Raw genomic sequence first — 20,745 nt, forward strand, 5'->3', positions numbered from 1 at the left:
AAAAAAAGATTCTCTCTCTCTCTTTCTCTCTCTCTCTCTCTTTAAAAAAAACTTTATTATAAAATAAATGATGGTGGAATATGATATGTATTATTATTTAAAGTACATGTATAAAGAAGTGAATTTGTGTAAATATACTTTGTATAAAAACAGACAAATAAAAAATTGTGCTCTATATGTTTAATAAGAATTATAATGAATTCTGATGTCATATATAATTAAAAATTAATTAAAAATAAAAGATGGCATTATGTTCTAATTGGAAATAAATACTACTCCTTTTAGGAATTGAACAAAAAGGTCTATTGGTCAGTGATAAATTTTATAAAGTATAAAATGTATCCTGAATATTTGGTAATACATAAACCCAGATTTAGATATTTATAGTGTTTCAGCAAAATTTAAAAAAAAAATACTGTAGAGTTCATTTCTTGCAACATATACTCATAATTATATGAGATGCATTTGGTACATATACATATATACTACAATTATACATAATTAATAAATGATTACTACATCTCACATTAACCACAGTGATTTCAAATTAACTTGTCTTTTGAAAGCACCAATATATGACACTCTTTGGAGATATATATATATATATATATATATATATATATATATATATATATATATATATATATATATACATACATACATACATACTTGGTGTGTCTTCAAATTTGTCACTTTATGTATTATGTTCTTTTTCTTTACTCTCCTTTTTATAGAATTTCTTTTTCCAAAGTATTGAGATTAGATTTTAGGCACTTCAGTTTAACAGTGCAGTCTGTAGATTTTCTTTTTAACCTCAGCTAAAATACATCCCATTTTTATAGGCTTATTGTTATGTGAATGACTTCTAAAATCCTGCATATATAACACCCTAAGCTGACCTTACTCTGGACTATTGATATCTGAGTGGAGGGGATCTCAAAGTGATCCATGGAAAAGGCAGGATCAGGATGGGTCAGGATGTGAGATTGGTGTATGCTGAGTATGTAGTAGTGAGTATTCATGAAAAAGTATTTGTGGAGTAGATAGGGGAAGAGAAAAAAAGTGCTGTGAAGGAAAGAGGGAAAAAATGACAAGCTCAAGGGTTCAGATCTAAAAAGTCTAGTGTTGGCTCAATAGTAGCATGAGGTTAAGGGGTAATTTCTTTGGAGGCAGAAATAAGGTAGAAGCAAAAGAAGAAGGTAACTCTGTCACAGTCTCCAAAAGAAAGAGTCAGATGAATGGATTATGTGTTTACTTCTTCCCACCTTGGAGTGGAATTGATAATTCACAGAGTATGTTTAAGGAGGTAGTATAAAACCATTTCCAAGTAGCTTTAATTTGTGTGGCCACAATCAACATTTGACAATTCCAGTCACATAAAATCTTTGTACTTTTTCATCATTTTTATTTATTTATTTATTTATTTATTTTTAACTTTATTTCAACATAACTATGCTTACAGAAACACACTCACATTGGTTAATAGAATGCAATTTAAGTTTTAACTTATCCTACACAATTTCAACCAAAAACTTGGTACATGGTTTAAGATTTTAAAAAGAATTTGCAATCTGGTTTATTTTTATCTATTACAAATGTATATAAAAGATCCACCATCAAATGCTGCTAAAGAAAGCAGCAAGAACCTTGAGAAATATACCTTTGGTTTGCCTCAGAAAAATAACACGTATTGCACTGTAAAAGTTTATAAAATTGGTGCAACAAAACATTGTTGTTATGTTACAATGCCAGTTCAGAAAGTTCAGTAACTAATGGATGCAGAAGGGGATGGGAGGGTGCCTATGTACACATGTGGTACTGTAAAAGCTATCTGATTTAATTAATATAGTATGTAGATTATAAATCTACACAAACCAAGATTCAGATAATTTCTTAAATCTGAATTAACACTATCAGCTCACTTCATCTGCTGAGGTCAACAATTGAACTTGACACACTGGCTTTAAGTTTTTTTGATATATGCAAAGTAAATTTCCTCCCCCAGCTTTTCAGTCCAGAAGTGACAGTATACTACAGGCAAGGTATTCCTTCCATCTTCAACATTCATGGGGTGACATGTGATGAGGTTAACTGGGGTTTTAATTTGCATCAGCATGCAATGCAAAAGGCCCCCAGAGTCGATGACCACATGCCGTTATAAGTGACTACTCTAAAAAATAAAATGGCCCTTCTTGGAAGACTAGAGCAAAACATCCAGCTACAGTTATAAGAAGCCTTATCAAAACAATTTTAGCTCCTTATGAATGACACCTCAATAAAAATAAAAGTAGCCCCCGAATAAGAAGCAGCTCTGATAAAGAGGAAAATATAACTTAAATATATTGGAAACCAATGGGAATACAGGTTCAAAAATAATTAGATTTTCATGACTACCTAGGATTAGGCTTATAATGCCTTCCAGTACTCCAAGTTTACCACTAGTTACTAAATACCAATTTACAAATAACATGTTTATTGTTCCTTTATCAAAAGAGAAAGTTCTAGCTTCAATTCTATTGTGGGGAGGGCACTAGAAAATACAAAGATTCAAACAGTTCCATGCAAATATCACATTTTTCAAATGGAAGAACTCCCAACTGGACCAGAAGTTCCAATTACTAATATATTTTTCATTGAAACAATTTTTAAAAAGTACAAATACATGGCATTAAGGTTCAGGACCTAATATAGGCCTGATAATAAAGTCCTTGTTTTCTGGAAGAAAGGCCTCAAGTCCCAATCAATTTCCAGTAACAATGTTTTACACATCAACTTAATAAGGGGTTTTAATTTCCTTCATATTTTTGTCTTCAGCATTCTAGTCTTAAAGGCTAGATTAGAAATTAGTTCAATTCCCCAGAAGGCAAATTTCTTTCCTTTACAGTATGAAAGAATCCAGAAAGACCTCTTCCCCAAGCAGATTCCCAATCTCTAATCTGTGCTTAAAATGAATCTTTTTCAATATAATGTAAAACGTAACTTAGGTAAAATGTGCTCATTAACATTAAAAACTAGTTGTTAGGAAGACTTAACTAGCTGTATAATTTAAGGTTTAAAACATAAATATTTGCAGCTTGATCTCCTGCTGACAATGATTGTCGGAGCCTATAATTCAACATTTATAAATTCCCATTCATACACGCCAAACACACCATTATCACACAACTTACTCATGTCTTGAGAGAATCTTCTTAAAATTCTTTGGCCTCCCAGTCAATTCCAAGTTTGAGCAACTTTTAACTCAAACTTCACTCTCAGATTAACAAGTTTTCCACCCATACATTAATGCTTGTCCTAATCTTTCATGTTGTACTGCCAAAATCTGAAACCTACCTCAAAGAGATAACCAGGTAAAAGAAAATTATCAAAATATTCATGAAGGGGGTTATTTCAAAAATAGAACATGGGAGGCTAGAATTCAAGATTCCCTATTGGGATCACACTTTATTTTACTGAAATGAGCTCCTAACGTTAATACAAATCCTATGTTGGATTCTTTCATACTCTCTGGCAAATGGCCAAAGAACCTACAGAACAGTTTTGGAGTACACACCCTTTTTCATACAAAGTGCCCCTATAGGCACATCAGGATAGCTGCAATTCACTTGAGGCCTCACCTGTAGAAGAGGCTGTCATAGGGACAGCCAGGACACCCACTAGTTTGTGGAGATCCCTGAGAAAGTATGATTTTTAAAATCTGGACTGTACTGAAGTTCACCAGCTTTCTTCACTGTATTCACAGGAAGCTGCAGCTGACTTGCCAGAACTCATGCCATCTCTCATTCTAGATTTGCTGTATAATAGCTATGGCTTTGGAATCTCACAAGTGATGTCCCATACAACTTGAAGGAATGATTGTGTCTCCTAATTCTAGGTTTGCAATTTCCAAATCTCAGTTACAATTCTTTATTCAGCTAAGTAGCCACATGGACACCAACCATTTAAGAGAAAAGGTTCTCCCCAAAGATAACATTACAGTTAAGAAGTAACTGTACCATAACAGGCAAAAAAAAATAAAAAATAATGTAACTGATGGTTGGTATTTGAGATTAAAATGTGTTTTAAAAATAAAAACCTCTTGGTTTATTTATTGCAAAATCAAGAAAGAGAGCTGTGAATTTACTATATTCATTCAAAATAAATAACTTAATGTGAAATACAGATTCTGGCATAGGTATAAGATATGAAAATCATAATGAATGGATTGAACCTGCATGTTTCATTTGCTCACAAACTTGCACACACTATTATTCTGCAAAAAAGACAATTGCAGCAAAGAAAATAAAAACTGCCCTTTTGCAAACAAGCCTAAAAATATTCCTCTGACGAGGCCAAAATAAACATGCATATATATGTATAAAGTGTTACTGCTCAACACAAATGCTATTTCTAGAAAAATATAACTGCATAGGTTAAAAAAAAAACAACAAAAAACAAAAACAATGTGCAACATCTTAAGCCATTAAAGCACCAAAATAAAAAAAAATTAAAAATCACTGTTTTTATGACAATCAACACAAAATATTGATCAAAACTCAGCAAGTAAATACCTGGACTGATACAATGTCCACTGTTGGGCTAATTTTTCTTCAATTTAAATGTCTTTTTTTCATCTCTAAAGAAATCTTAAAGTGCTAACTTTATATAAAGCAGGCAAATTGTTCAAGTAATTTGCTATTAAGCCAATTTTTATAGAGCTAAATAAAAAAGGAAAAGTAAACTAAAGTGATAGAAGACAGACACGGAGGAAAACAATGTCAAGTTGTAAATGGACAAAGCAATAGAATGCTATTATATCATCATGGCCTTCTCATTTCAATTGAACATATAAGCTAAATAGATTTAAGTATCTGCTGTTTTTTTTTAGTACACTAAACTCCCTTGGATTTGCTAAAATTTATACAACAATCAACAGGTATATATGAAGTCCTAAGGAAAAGGATGCCTCTTAAAAATCAATACTGAACACTAATTAAAGCAATCTTAAAAGGTTTTTCTACTATTATAAATGAATATAAAAATTAATAGCTCTTACAAACCAAGAACTGGAACCTTGTCCCAATCTTTAATTACTCCTGCCCTTTAGCTGCTTTTTCAAGGAAATACACATTAACCAAATGGCGATTGAGGTGTTTGCTGTAATCTTTTTCTTTCCTAAAAGAACGATCACAGAAGATGCAAACAAAATCTCCCTCAGTCCTTTTGCCTGCCAAGGCTTCTTTTGCATCTTTTGTACTAGCTTCTTGTGGAACTGGACGAGCCCCATGCAATCCAGAATCATCACTACCCTCTGACATGTTGTCACTTAGGTCACTTCCGTCATGACTGTGGATACCTTCATCTTCGTCAATTTCCTGAGACTCATTTACTGCCACAGTAACAGGAGGTGAAGCCAGCACAGTTTGGGACACTGCTTCGTGTTTGCCTATTGGTGGGGGAAGAAGCAATGGTGAAACTGGTTCTCCAACTGCTGAGACTTTATCAGGGAGATTCTCTGCTGGGTTATGATCAGTATCCATTTCCACTTCACAAAGCATAGCTGAGTCAGTCTGATGCTTATCAGCTAAAGTTTCACCACCTGGCATATTCAACTTTTGTCCAGAAGATGAAACACTAGTACTAGATTCCTTGGTACAGGAATCGGCTACACTCTTCTCTGCTTCTTCTGTTCCTACTTTCAGAAAAGGGTCTTCTTTGTTTCTTTCACCTTCTGAGAGTAATTTTTGGTCTTCTGACTCCTCCTCTCTTAAGTCTTCCTTTGGCAGTGGTGTTGATGATGCCAAAAGTTCCTGTGTGCTTTTATTTTCCTTTAGAATCTGGCTATCTTTAACAGGCACTAAGCCTACTTCAATAAGGACTTGCTCCTTACGTGTCATTTCACTCTGCATATTGGACCTTTCCTTTCTGTTATCTTTTCGGGGAGAAGTCTTTTGGGGAATTGGCTCATTGTGAACAGGAGGATCTATGGGAGGAGACAGCTCCATCTGAGCAGGCTCCTTCTGAACAACTTCCATCTGAACAGACTCCATGTTAACAGGCCCCATCTGAACAGGTTTCATGGGTAGAGGCAACTCTATCTGCAGAGGCCCCTTCTGAACATCCTCTGTAAGAGGAGATTCCATAGAAGAGGGCAGCTCCATCTCAGCAGGCTCCTTCTGAACCTCTTCCATATGAGAAGACTCCACAGGAGGGGGCAGCTCCACGTGAGAAGGCCCCTTGTGAACAACCTCCTCCATGTGGACAGTCTCCATAGGAGGGATCAGCTCCATGTGAGCAGACTTCTGGTGAACCACTTCCACCTGAGCAGGCTCTACTTGAACAAGCCCCTTCTGAACCACCTCCATGTGAGCAGGCTCTACTTGAACAGGCCCCTTCTGAACCACCTCCATGTGAGCAGACTCTACTTGAACAGGTTCCATGGGTAGAGGCAACTCTATCTGCAGGGGCCCCTTCTGAACATCTTGAACAGGCCCCTTCTGACTAGTCTCCTTTTGAACAGGTTCCTTCTGAGAGGTGTCTTTCTGAGAAGGCTTGCTGCTTTTTTTACTTTGTTTATTTTTTAGGGTTTTCTTCTTTGTATTTTTTTTCACGCAGGTATTTTGTTTTTTATTCTCCTCCACTTTGTTATCACCCTTTGGTACTTCCTGACTATTTTTGGATTTACCTTCTATCTTCCTTTTCTTTTTTGTCACAGATTCCTCATCATTCACAGGATCATGCATGGAATGGGCTTCAATTTCCATCTTCCTTTTGCTTTTCTTGGCTTTACAGGATTTTTCTGAATTATTTCTTGTGTGCACATCCATGTCTTTAGCTTCTGTTGCTGACTTGCAAGTTCTGGTAGTGACCTGAATCATTGAAACATTGCTACAAGGTTTTTTCTCTTTTGAAACATTATCTTTTTTCTCCACTTTCACAGACCTCTCATTTTTCTTTCCAGCTACATCCCCTTTTATTTTCGTTTGCTCTGTTTCTGTTTTTTCATTGGTAGTACTGTTATCAAGTAAGTCAGCCTCTCGCTTTTTGGTTTTCTTTAATTTCACTTTTGACACATCCATTGTTTTATTAGGACAAGTAGGATGCTTAGATTTGAAATGATACTGTAGATTACACTTTTTGGAAGCTGCATAGTCGCATACAGGGCAATTAAACTGCCGTGGGCTCACATGTAGCTCTACATGTTTTTTGAAGTTGCTTCTATCTGCTGTTTTGTAGTCACAGTGGGGGCAATTAAGAGGTTTAGGCCCATTGTGAACCTGTCTTGCATGGCGAGTTACTTCATGTTGATTAGAGGCCACATAACTGCACTGATCACATTTAAATGGCTTCTCACCTGAATGAGTACGCATATGTCTAGTTAGATGAGTCTTCTGAGAACTTGAATAAGGACAAAGTTCACATTTATATGGGCGTTCTCCTGTATGAGTTTGAACGTGCTGAACGTAATTGTTTTTTCTGTCTGAAAAATAGTTGCATTTACCACATGTGTATACTTTCCTTGGAAAATGGTTTCTTAAGTGTTTCCTCCAGTGATACTCGCTTACTGTTGTGTAAGTGCAAATGATGCACTTGTAGACTCACTCGTTATCTCCAGCTCTTGTGTGGTGTTTCAGGTGTGCAGTATAGTGATCATATCTATTGGTATTGTAGCCACAGCGGTCACAGCGAATGGGGCCCTTAGAGAAATCTCCCTCTTCAGCAGTGGAAGAGCCAGATTCTCTGGCTTTTGCTTGCTTCTCTGCACTTTCTTCCACAAAAAACTTCTTGGCACTATGAACTCTGATATGATGCACAAATTGTTCTTCAGATTCTGCTTCATATTGGCATGGCTTACAGCAAAAGGGTTTGGTCTTCAAGTTCTTGCATTTGTCCTCTGCTCCAGGTGTTTCATTAGGAAGATCTTTATTTGAGCTGTAAATTTCTGGAGCAGCTGATGCCTCAAATACAGGCTGTGGTTCTACAACACTGGCTTCCAAACTTCTCAGTTCCATGTTTTCGAGTCCATTAGGTTCACCTTTTATTTCAGGAGATTCCTCAAGTCCTTCTCCATCACTATCTGAAAAGTTGTTATCCCCAACAGGCATCAATTCTGCCATCTGTCTTTCTTCACCAACCAGGTAATCACAGCAGCTGCCATTCACTTCCCCAGTTAAGGCCACGTTTGCTAGCATGATAAGCTGAGAAGCAGCCAGTTCAGCTTTGGAGAGGTCATGCAAGTCATACATGTCGTTGGGCAAGGCCATGCCAATGTTGCCACTGCCAGTGAATAGCCCTCCTCCTCCAGAAGACTGCCCCATCACCTGGGTAGCCATAACTGTATTCGGTCTTCCTCGGAGAGGGGGAACTGGCGACCCGACGTGGCCACCCCTCCGCCAACTACTTTTCTTTGTTGTTGGAGTTTTAGGGGAGGGGTGGAAAAAGTTGGGCGCTTGGGCTGTCGAGGCCCTTAAAGGCCAGGAGCGGGGCTGCAGAAAGTGCTCAGGCCGCCAGCCCTCGCCCAGCCGTCCGGGCTGCCGCCGGGGTGTGGGGCCAGGGGCCTCGGTGGCGCTTGGCCTGCTGCTGCGTCGGGAGCTCGCGGGAGCCGCACATTCCAGCACAGGACGCTGTGCCGCGCACCAGCCCGCGCCGCCCATATTTATTTATTTATTTATTTATTTATTTATTTATTTATTCATTCCATTTTTTTCATTCACTTTTGCTTTACTGTGATTTTGTATATACTCCTGGTGAGTATTCAATGATACACACACACACACACACACACACAATGGTATATATATATATCTTCTATAACATTATATTCTAAAACATTAAAGTCAGCCAGCCTCAGCAACTTAGTAAAGCTGTAAGAAAATCAACAAAACCATTTTCTTTATAGAATATTTTATTAAAGACTGAGAGTGTTTCTTAGTAAAAAGCATATCTGATTTCAATTTGTAATATGAGAGAGAGAGAGATCTTGCAAAAATAAAAAAATAATCAGTGACACTCTTAGTGTCAAGGATGTAAATAATTTAAAAGTAATAGTGAGCTAGTTGGAAAACACATCTAGGTTATTAACTGCTGCTTTGGAAAGTTAGTCTGCTCTCCAACGTATAAAATGAGAGAGGAATTCTTTATTAAGGTGTGTATAAGAAAAAAGTGGAGTTTTGTCACAGCTTTTAGTTGACAGAGAATGGGTCAACTTTATTGGGTGATTAGGGTTCTACCAAGATGATAAATCCTTGAGTTATTTGAAATAATGTGATTTTATCTAGTCTTCATAAACAAAGGTTGAGGTCTAAGATAAATCAGGCTTGGCTAAGGAAAAACATTTCAATGAAAAGTAAATGTATGAATAAACACATAAAACAATATTTAACAAAAAGTTAACATTCAGAATATTTATGCAATTATGTAATCACAAGTAATGTAAGAACAATGACAACTAAAGAAAAATGAATTTATAAAAAAACAAATAAATAATGTAATGGATTAATTATTAATGAATAACTAACAAGTACAAAGATGTAATGTGACTGGAATTGTCAAAATCAGCTCCTAGCCATGAAAAACTGTAAAGGTACATAGAAATGGTGTTTTACTACTTACTGAGACATACCCTATGAACTATAAATTCCACTCCTAGGTGGGAAGAGTTGAACACAGAACCCATTCATCTAGCTCTCCCACTTGGGAACTGTGCAAAAATTACCTTATTCTTTCCCCTCAAATTTTATTGCTGCTTCCAAGAACACTACCCTCTATATTCATGCTATCATTGTAGACTTGTAGCATCTGAACCCCTCTACTGTTCAAGTTTTTCTTCTTTTTTTTTTTCATTGCTCTTTTTCTCCATACCCCCTATATTGTCCACCAATACTTATTTTGTATAGCAAAATCTACATACTCAGCAATCACCAGTCTTATGTCTTACTATATCCGTCTCTTACCTTGTGCATGACCACTTTGAGATCCCCTCCATCCAAACGTCAATAGTCCAAAGTGATCAGAATTGGGGGTAAAATTTGCAGAATATTAAAGGTCAGTTACACAACAAGAAAGCTATAAAAAGTCGGCTTCATTTAAAGATGAAAATAAAAAGATAATCTTTAGACTTCACTAGTTAAAATAAAGGATCCAAAATTTATGAGTCTCAATAATCTGAATTATACCTGTGAGTCACTTTTTTATGGGGAAGGGATATAAGGACATTGCTAATGAGTTTAAAGTTCAAACTATTTTTTTATGGGACACAGAACAGAAAAGTTAAAAAAATATTAAAGTAATTGTGATATCATTTTAATAAATAAAAATATATACATATTTATTCACAAATTGCTTTAACCTTATAAACAGTTATACATGTCAATGCACTCTGGGCTAGGTCCTATTATTGGAAAAAAACTTTGCCTTAAAATAACCCCATACAGAGGCATTTAATGCAATTAACAGGCCATCAATAATAATAATAATAATAATAATAATAATAATAAATGAGGTGTGGAGGATTTCAGGGTTGTAAAGTATACCTGTAATATAAGTTACTTGAAAAGCCATCACAGGAGAATTGTATACACTGTCTGAAGACATATATGTAAATATTATTTGTAAAAAGTGTTTATGGGTTCTGTAGTCAGGGTGCATAAGTCCAATACACAGTCTTTTTTTTTTTCTTGAATATTTTTTGTTGTAGATGGACACAATACCATTAGTAGTTTGTTTGTTGGTTGGCTTTTTAATGTGGTGCTGGGTGTTCAACCCAGTATCTCACGTATGCTAGGGAAGCACTCTACCACTGAACCATAACCCTAGTCCCCAAAGTTCTTTACTTAATTTATTTTTTTGGAGGGAGTGTGTGCCTGTAGTGCAGGGGGTTGAATCCATGGCCTTATGGATTCAAAAGTGCAAAACAAGCACTCTACTGACTAAGCTATATCCTCAGCCCTGATCTGTAGTCTTTTTTTTTTAAATCAAGAGAGAGAGAGAGAGAGAGAGAGAGAGAGAGAATTTCGGCAGACTCAACACCTTTGTTTGTATGTGGTGCTGAGGATCCAAGCTGGGGTGCATGCATGCCAGGCGAGCCGCCCTATCCCTTGAGCCACATCCCCAGCCCCTGATCTGTAGTCTTTTTAAAGTGACAATGGAGCAGCCTGTCATTCAGCCTTTGATTCTGCTCCAAATTGGCTCAGGTTGGAGGCAGTGCCTGAAGCCTTGACCAATCAGTCTCTTAGGTGAGAACTGCCCAATCCTCAGGCAGCCGGTGATGAGGGGGTGGGCTTCCACAATCTTCTGTTCCCTTTGTACCTGGAGCCCGCCATTTTTTCAATCTTTTTGTAGGCTTTCTGTGCTGGATCTGGAGGCCAGGTGTCTGTGCTATGCAGAATCTGAAAACAAATCACAGGGAGAACTCCGAGAACCCTGAGAGCCAGGAAATGGTAAGTGTGCCTTGTTATCTTGAGACTGGGTAGGAAGGTGGCTTAAAGCTGACAGAAGTGGCAATGGTGGAAACTGGCAGTCATAGCTACACAATCCTCATGGTCCTCTCCAGAGTCTTGTTGTCAGAGTGTCTCTCTGTGGTAGCTTAGCCTTCACCTGCCTCTGACTGTTCTACTGAGGCTTAGATCAGCAGTTGAAAACCTGAGCATTTTGTTCCATATTTTTATGGTGTTTTCAGCTTCTTTCTAAAGCCCTTTGTGGGCATCCATGTGCCGTGAGTCCAGTATGTCTCCAGATTGCATAGTGAAGACTGAGATAAATATCAGGAGAGAACCCCAAATCCATTTATTGTATTCATGCATGAAAGAGGCTGCTGATTTTAGGGCTTATTACTCATGAGGGTTTTGTTTGTTTGTTTATTTATTTATTTATGTTGTGCGTGTGTGTGTGTGTGTGTGTGTGTGTGTGTGTGTGTGTTTTGTTTTCTTTTTGGTACCAGAAATTCAACCCAGAGGTGTTCATCCACTGATTCACATTCCCATCCCCTTTTTTAAAAATATTTTTATTTAGAGACAGGGTCCCTTTGAATTTCTTAGGGCCTCACAAATTTTATGATGCTGGCTTTTAACTCATTCTCTTCATGAGTCCTGAGATATTTAAATGTAGCAAAAGCAGTATCTCAAATCCAGAACAAAAATATGAAATCCAGAACTTCAGTTTAGCTCTCCATAGTCTCAGAATAAACCCCTAGTTTTCTAGCTCTCTGTTTACATATCCAAAACTAGGATTCTTTGTTCACAGAGAATAAGTATAATAATGACCATGTAATGTGGATAATGGGCCTCACTCAAACACACCTGGTGGCTAACTGTTAATGAGCACCATTAAGGCCTAATTCAAATGTAAAAGACCATGAAGTCCACTGTGGGAAAACCTTCTACAAATTCCTTTGTCCCAGGGGTCATTCCTGATTGAATTTGAAGAAAAAAGGATGGGTCACAGAATGAATGAAAGTGAACCCTTATGGTGGTCAGGATGCCTTTTCAAAAGCCTATTCTAAATGCATTAGCTCTGTTTTCTGCCCAAAACCATCAGTAAACTTCTAAGATGGCACAAAAAATGATTTTTTTTTCTGGTATCATTCCTCATATCACATGGTGGGAGTTCAATTTCTTCTTGCTTAAATAGATTTGTTTCTTCAAAATTTATGAGAGAAGCACCCAGATTCAATTGGCAAACTGAGAAATTTTGGTTCATCTCAAAACTCCACTTTCAGCATTATTAATCATTATTTTCCCATGTTTTATTTCAAGTGTATGCATCATTTATAATGTTTTTCTTCAAGAACTGGAGGGAATTTTTAAAAGATTTTAATTTATCATTCTGAGATTTTCACATGAGAAGAAAGCAGAATACAATTAGGTGACATTAAAAAGAATGAATCTCTCCTAAATGAGGTTTATGTGTCCCAATTAAGGATTTTTAAAAACTGTAATGGGTCATCAATTGAGGGTTTATTTATTTATTACTTAATTTGTTTATTTACTTATTTATGGTCAGACCATTTCATTAAAATAACCCACAGAAGGGGCTGGGGTTGTGGCTCAGTGATAGAGCACTCACCTTAGCACGTGCAAGGTCCTGGGTTTGATCCTCAGCACCACATAAAAATAAGTAAATAAAAAATAAATAAAGAACCCACAGAAACATTCCAAACATTTCAGGAGACTCTTTTATTCTAGTGTGGCAGGAAAAAATAAAAGTGGGACTAACTTGAATTTAAATTACATGCAAGTTCAATCTCTCTCTCTCTCTCTCTCTCTCTCTCTCTCTCTCTCACTCTCTCTCACTCTCTGTACTGGGGATTGACCCCAGGGCCTCATGCTTAGAAGGCAAGCACTCTACAAGCTGAGCTATTTACTCAGCCCCATTTTTTTGGGGGGCAGTCCAGGGATTGAAGTCAGGGGCACTCTACCACTGAGCCACATCCCTACCCTGATTTTGTATTTTACTTAGAGACAGGGTTTCACTGAGTTGCTTAGTGTCTCACCATTGATGAGATGGGTTTTAAATTCATGATCCTTATGTCTCAGTCTTGTAAACAGCTGATATTAAAGGCATGTGCCACCATGCCTGGCCAACTTCAATCTTAAGGGCTAAAGTACATAGCAAATTAGATCAAAGTCCATGTCAATATCTTGGTACTATATAAAAGTTGATGATAGACCTTATATATTATTTACTTAAATGTGGAGCTGAGAATTGATTCCAGTGCCTCACATGCGCCAGACAAGTGAGCTCCACTGAGCCCCAACCCCAGGCCCCTGGTACATTTTTTATGGGGGATATTGGAGATTGAACTCAGGAACACTTGACTACTAAGACAAATCCCCAGGATTTTTTTTTTTTTTTTACTTTATTTAGAGACAGGATCTCACTGAGTTTCTTAGCACCTCGCTTCTGCTAAGGCTGGCTGTGAATTTTTGATCCTTCTTCCTCAGCCTCTTCAGCAACTGGGATTACAGGCTTCCACCAACACACCCAGCCCCTGGTACTTTTTTAATACCTGTTTTACGTAGATTTTAACCAGTAGCCTTAACTTTTTTTCTAATATATATTTGATTTGAATCCATAACCCAGAAATCAGTGAAACAGAATCATTTTTTATCTCCAACACTGCTTTTGGTTGTGACAGTGTCTGAGTTAAGATTCCCCATTAAAGAATTTACTGTGTGTTGTGTTCTCATTCTGACCTCCCATATGACCTAGTTCTGAGTTTTAGAATATCTGAAACAAGGTTCCCAGAGATTGCAAATTTTCTGGAGTATTGAGAAAACACCACTATCTGAGTCTTGCCTCCTAGGGACCAGTTTGAGTTTTAAGTGTGTAACTTCTGAAGGGATGGACTAATTGGATGCTTTACAGCTGGAAGGCGTTTTCTGATTTAGATAGAAAGTATATCAGAAAACGGTACTTCATTTGTTTCCTTTTATTAGATACTGTGAATAAAGGTACAATAAAAATAGATGTGTGGCAATATATTTAGCAAAAGGATTCCAAATTTTTTACATATATAAGAAGAGTTATTATTAATGGATTGTATGGCACTTTTTTACCAAGAATTATTATTTATATCTTTTTATTCATTTAAATATTGGAGATTAACCCCAGGGCACTTTACCAGTGTGCTACATACCCAGTCTCCCACACTTTTATTTATTTATTTATTTTTCAGAGAGGGTTTTACTGAGTTTGTTAGGACCTTGCCAAGTTCTTGAGGCTGGTCTTTAACTTGAGAATAAACCCATAGATTTCTACCTCTTATCCTCCTAAGCCACTGGGAGTACAAGCATGTAGAACCTTACACTGCTACCCCAAATTATTACTAGTGGATTATGTGGAATTTTTATTTTGGGCTTTTAAATAACCTTAACACTTGTATAAAAATATATTTATTAAATTTATTTAAAATATATTTATTAAATTTATTTTAAAATGTCACCAACATTTGTACATATTTGTGTACCCTGGAATCCCTATTAATTATGAGATATTTGCTTGGTTTTGTATGGTTTGGTGCTGAGTATTGAACCCAGGGGTGCATACCACTGAGATACATCCACATTCTTTTTTATGTTATATTTTGAGACAGACTCTCATTAAGTTGATTGTATCCTTGTTATGTTAATGAGGCTGTCTTTGAACTAACAATTCTCCTGTGTCATTTTCCATAGCTTCTAGAATTTCAGGCATATGTCACCATACATGACAATTTTAGATTTTTGTTATAGCCATTCCAACAGCACTGCATAGGCTGCAGAAAATTTATTTGATTAATGCATTAAATCTCTGAGGCAAGTTTATGTGAAGTAGCCAGTGTAGGAATGTTGTGTAAAGATTAGCAATGATTGTGGAATATGATAGACATTATTCTCTAAAGTACATATATGGGGCTGGGGATGTGGCTTAAGTGGTAGTGTGCTCACCTGGCATGCTTGTGGCTGGGGTTTGATCCTCAGCACCACATACAAACAAAGATGTTGTGTCCGCCGAACACTAAAAAATAAAAATATTAAAATTCTCTCCCTCTCTCTCTCTCTCTCTCTCTCTCTCTCTCTCTCTCTCTCTCTCTCTCTCTTTAAAAAATAAAGTACATATATGAAGACAGGAATTGATGTGAACATACTTTATATACAAATAGAGGTATGAAAAAATGTTGTATATATGTAATTAGAATTGTGATGCATTCCACTGTCATGTATTTAAAAAATAAAACAAAAAAAAATCTTTATATGTATTGCTGAGAATCAAACTCAGTGCTTTGCACATGCTAGCAAAGTAGTCTACCACTGAGACACAACTCCAGCCCATGTACCCAGCTTTTTATACTCTCTTTGTAGTAATCAGAAACAAATTTAAAAATTAAAATTGCATTTATATCACTTTTCCTAGTACAGTAATGTATTAATAACTAAACTTATTCTTAGTATTTAAAAAAAAATAATCTAATGGATGACAGTTATTTTTTCCAGAGATTATTTTATCACTTCTTTAGGGCTTGGTGAAGGGTCTTTTTTTTTTTTTTTTTAGAATATAGATGTCTTCTATTATCAAATTGGTCCATGCTAAGTGTGTTGAAAATAGTGATTCTAAAAGTTCACACAATCCACACATTTCCAAGACTATAGGGGAAAGGGAAAGACAATATTCACAATCAAGAAACCATTTCCCATGGAAGAATAGTATCAGTGTCCAACCTGGAGTGTAATCCAGATCTTTCAGTGGTAAGGTTGTGTAAGAACCACAATCCTAGGTTTTTGGGATCCTCTAAAGTACACTCAATGGCTAAAAATGACTTACTCTTCTTCAAAATAAAATTTCTGCTACCTACTTAAAAAATAAAGCACTATGAATGAGAAAGGTGAATGAGACTTAAGTTCTGTGGAGGTACTGAAGTTGACGTTTAATTATAGTTTTTAAATAGTCAAATAAGAAGGGCCTTAGAGTTGTCTCATCTTTTCCAACACATGATATGGAATACTTAGATGACCTGACATGAAATAATGAAAATGCATTTCAGGGAAGTGATATCAAAGAAATTTTCAAGGTAGAATCTTGGAAATGTGGGAAAAATATATTCATATACATATGCATTTCTATAGAAAAAAATAAGTGATAAGTACATGAGTATGGGGGTAAATTCAGTGTGCCTCATGCACTGTAGGTTGAAGGTAATGATAAACTAGTAGCTGAGGAGATCCAGAACTCTATAATTGTGGGAGACATTAATAGCAATTTAGAAAAATAAAATATAGTTAAATCCCTTTAGATTTGCCTCTGTCCTCTGTTCCTCTTATGAATTTGATTCTGTCAAATGAGATTATGTGGGTATGGTTCTCTTTGAACTTATGTTTTCTTTTGTTTTTAGGATTTTGTCAGCTATGTCATGTAAAGCCCTGTCTTAAACTCACTTTAGGGGCTCTTTGACCACCTGTTCTGGACTGCAGAGCAGAGACTCACCTCACTCATTCTGTGCAATGAATTGACTTTTGTCAATCTTTGCAAACAATGGTTGGAAGAACAAGCATATTGGAGGGTCTTTCATATCCTATAATATGGTTGTCAGACCCTGTGGGTTAAAGGGTAGGTTCTTGCTATGTTAGAAACATCTTCCCTATGAGAAGGTCTTATCTATATTTTTTGTTTTGGAAGCCCCATAAACACAGAAGAGAAGCATTTATGGTCACAGACAAAGGAATGCCAGAAGCCATTAGATGTTAGAAAATACAAAAAGAATAAATAAATAAATAAATAAATAAATAAATAAAATCTTTTCTTAGAGCTTTTAGAGGTAAAAACTTTATTTCTGCTTTCTGTAAGAAAATTAAATTTCTCTTTGGCCTGACAATATGTTGATGTTTTAAACTTGCTTGCAATTTCTACCTGTGTTTTGAATTCACCTATGCCTGGTTATCCCTTACCAGGTAATAACCCTCTCTAAAACCTTACTGGAGCCTCATAAATTCTGGCTCCCACTGACCAAATAACAATTCTCTCTAAATCTCAGTGGCAGCTCATAAATTCTAATGTCTGGAGCTGAATTTATTTTCTACCTTGAAATGTTAGCCATGTAGATCCTTAACCTGCTGTCTGTCTTTGTATTACGATTGTCAAAATCTTGTTAGCTGTAAGTACTTTAGACCTACCTCCTTTGTAACTTTTTGTGCTTTAAAAACTTTTTCCTGAAGATCAGGGGGATCTTGTAAGAGACAGTCCTGGCCAGCTTTTTTGTACACAATACAATCTTGATTTAATTTGATTTAAAATTTGAGTTGCTGGTCTTTTCTTTGTGTTTTGGTTCAACATTAACACTTTTTTTTTTTAACTTCACTGTAAATAAAACCAAAGAACACAATAAAACTCCTGTAAATGAGCCAGGTGCATAATAATAGTCATTCTTTACAGAAAGCACAGTATTCATTATAGAAATGATATAAGCTTAAAAATTAAAAGATATCTCAACTATCAAGGGAGTTTAGGAGTTAATTTTTTTTTCTTTCAGAATATAGATAGTAAAACAGGACAAAAGAGAAAATGTGAAGCATAAATATTTTAAGTAATATGCAAAAAAGTCACCAAAATATTTATTACAAAAAAAAATCATATCTACAGAAATGGTCCAAAAGAAGCAGTTTTTGTCAGGAATAAACATTTGGACATAAATGGAAGTTTTGGTTCTCTTTTTAAGTAGTTTTACTCCTAGTGAATAATCTTTACACTATTTCTGCATTTTACTGGTTGGAATTAATTATAATTCATATATCTGCGAAAAAGGTACTGAATGCAGAAAAATATTATTGCTCATGTTTAAATCACCTACATTATTTGATCTTTCCTATTTAAACCAAAAATCTGCATTAAAACATCCCTTAATAAATGTCTCTATCTCTGTATAATAGCAGCAACTGAGTTATAAAATTTGCTATGAAAACTTGTCTCTTCATGTACTTAAAGACTATGAATTTGCTGCTTAGCATTTAGGTATAACTTTCTATGGTCTTCTCTAGTTATTTATGTCTCTATGCCAAGTTTTATACCAACCTCTTAGTATGTGCCTTAATTACTCTGTGTAGCAATGTAGGATCCATGTCTTATTTGTGACACTTTATTCCCAGAACTGTGTCTAAAGGGAAATATGTACAAGATGATTATCCAGGAAAAAAAAATCTATCTAATATTATATTTTATTTTATATTTATTTATATATTTTTGTATACATATTTTTATTATACAGAAACCCACTTTGGTCTGAACCTACAGTGATGCTAGTGTATTTTAACTTGAATTGGTTGTGAGAAACAAATAAAAAGACTTTTCTCTTTGTTGATTGGTGATTTCTGCAACCTCAGGAACCTAGTGAATAATAGCAGAAATAAATAAGTAACTCTCTAATTTGAGGCAGTACCATAAAACTAGATGATGTTTTTCTTCTGGTTTCTATCTTGATTATTAGAAACATACCTTTAAATTTACATGGAACACTTTTGGAATTCTGTTCTGTTAGTTCTTCTAAAAAAATCAATGAAAGTGAAAAAGAATGCAGGAAAGATAAATAATTAATTTCAAACAATTCATTTCTTAAAATAAATAATTTTTTCAAATTACCAAAAATTCTGAAAAGTTAGGAAAGTTAAAAGCTTTAGAAATAACCTAAGGCAATTTCTCTTTTCTCAGGACAGTAGACTATATCTCCAACTCATTTCTCCCTAGAATTGGACTGTGTGCAAATATGAAAAAAAAAAATGCTAAAATGCCCCACATGGCTTAGAAGTTTTGAAATCCTGACAGGAGCTCAAATCTGCCATTTTTCTACTTTACAAAATACAAAATCTTAAATTTGTATACTTAACAAACATTTGCAGAAGTGTAATTCAAAATGACCTAAAAAAATGAAAAAAATATCATTGAAGGACTGAACATGAGGGACTTATAATATGAAGCCCTTATATTAAATGTCTTTTTATCATTGTCAAAATTTTCCATGTTTATATTATCAATATATTAATCAAGTTTTTTATGCATTTAATAAGAAATATCTTAGGTCCTATTTTACTTGGTCTTTTAAAAAATTAGTAGTAATTAATATTAATAATTTAATGCTAATATTTGTTACAGTATGAAATATATACTTTAAAAGCTATGGCTATAGCAAGTAAAAAATCCAGCCTAATTTCCTTTTAAGATTGAGAGCCATCTTATCACAAAGGCATGAAAATTTAATTTCTGCTTCATTATAAATTACTGTGATTTGTAAACTTGCTTGAAATGCCTGCCAGTGCCTTGTAGTCACCCATGTCTGGTTTTCCCTGATGAGATAACAATCCTCCCTGAAACTTTAGTGATGACTCATAAATTCTGGCTTTCCCTGAACAAATAACAACTCACTCTGAAATTTTAGTGGTGCATCATAAATTCTGATTTTGTGATCTAAACTTACTACCTAAATGCTGAACCATTTAGACCATTAACCTACTACCTGCCTTTGTATTATCCTTGTCAAAATCCTGTTATCTGTGTAAAGTTCTCAAGACACCCCATTTTGCAACTTTTTGTGCTATAAAACTGCAGTCCTAGAGAACTGGAGTGCTGTCTGCTTTTCCCATGGGTTTCAAGAGAGACTGTTATGCTCAAATGCGGGACTCCCAAAAGACCACCAGAGACACAGACCGATGTAAGCAGCAAAAAGGTGTTCATTGAGAGCTAGCTCAGTCCTCCACACACAAAGCAACTTGTGGCTTAGAGGCCCTGAGCCCAGGGTTTGTAGCAGTTTTGTACACTCTTTGTGGAAGGCAGGTATCCCACATACATCATAGCATCTCTTAGCAAATCATCACACATCTTGGGAAAATCATAAACAACTCTAAAACATGATTAGCACATTCACTGGTGGGAACAAGTTGGGTAATGGTTATTGGTTAGTACAAGATGGGGATTCGTTTGAACTGATTGGCTTAGGCCATGAGGGGAGTATCTGCTGAATTATATGGTTTCCCAAAATGTTATCAACCACCATAAACTACTGGGAGAGTCATCTGGCATCCCAGGTATTTTTCCTGTCTCATGCTGATTTGTGGCTGCTAGGGGGTTGCTCTGGGTCCCCACCTAGCCTGACTGAGTCAGGGACACCAGGCACAGCAGATCTCTCCTGTTATTTGTAGAGAAACAAATCAGCATGATGGGTATGTGCCTAGGTGTGCTCTGTAGGCCTTTCCAAGGACAAGGGTCATGCCCCCTTCCTTGGACAGTCTTTGCTCTGAGGTAGAGGCT

The 20,745-nt window shown here is 35.9% G+C and overlaps 1 pseudogene; it reads right to left on the minus strand.

Moving 5' to 3' along the window:
- Window positions 1-4,971: 4,971 nt before the first annotated feature.
- LOC114082666 (RE1-silencing transcription factor pseudogene) lies at window positions 4,972-8,321 on the minus strand (annotated as a pseudogene).
- Between the last annotated feature and the right edge of the window lie 12,424 nt (window positions 8,322-20,745).

Source organism: Marmota flaviventris, chromosome 11 (genome assembly GCF_047511675.1).
Source record: "Marmota flaviventris isolate mMarFla1 chromosome 11, mMarFla1.hap1, whole genome shotgun sequence".
Taxonomy (NCBI): Eukaryota; Metazoa; Chordata; class Mammalia; order Rodentia; family Sciuridae; genus Marmota; species Marmota flaviventris.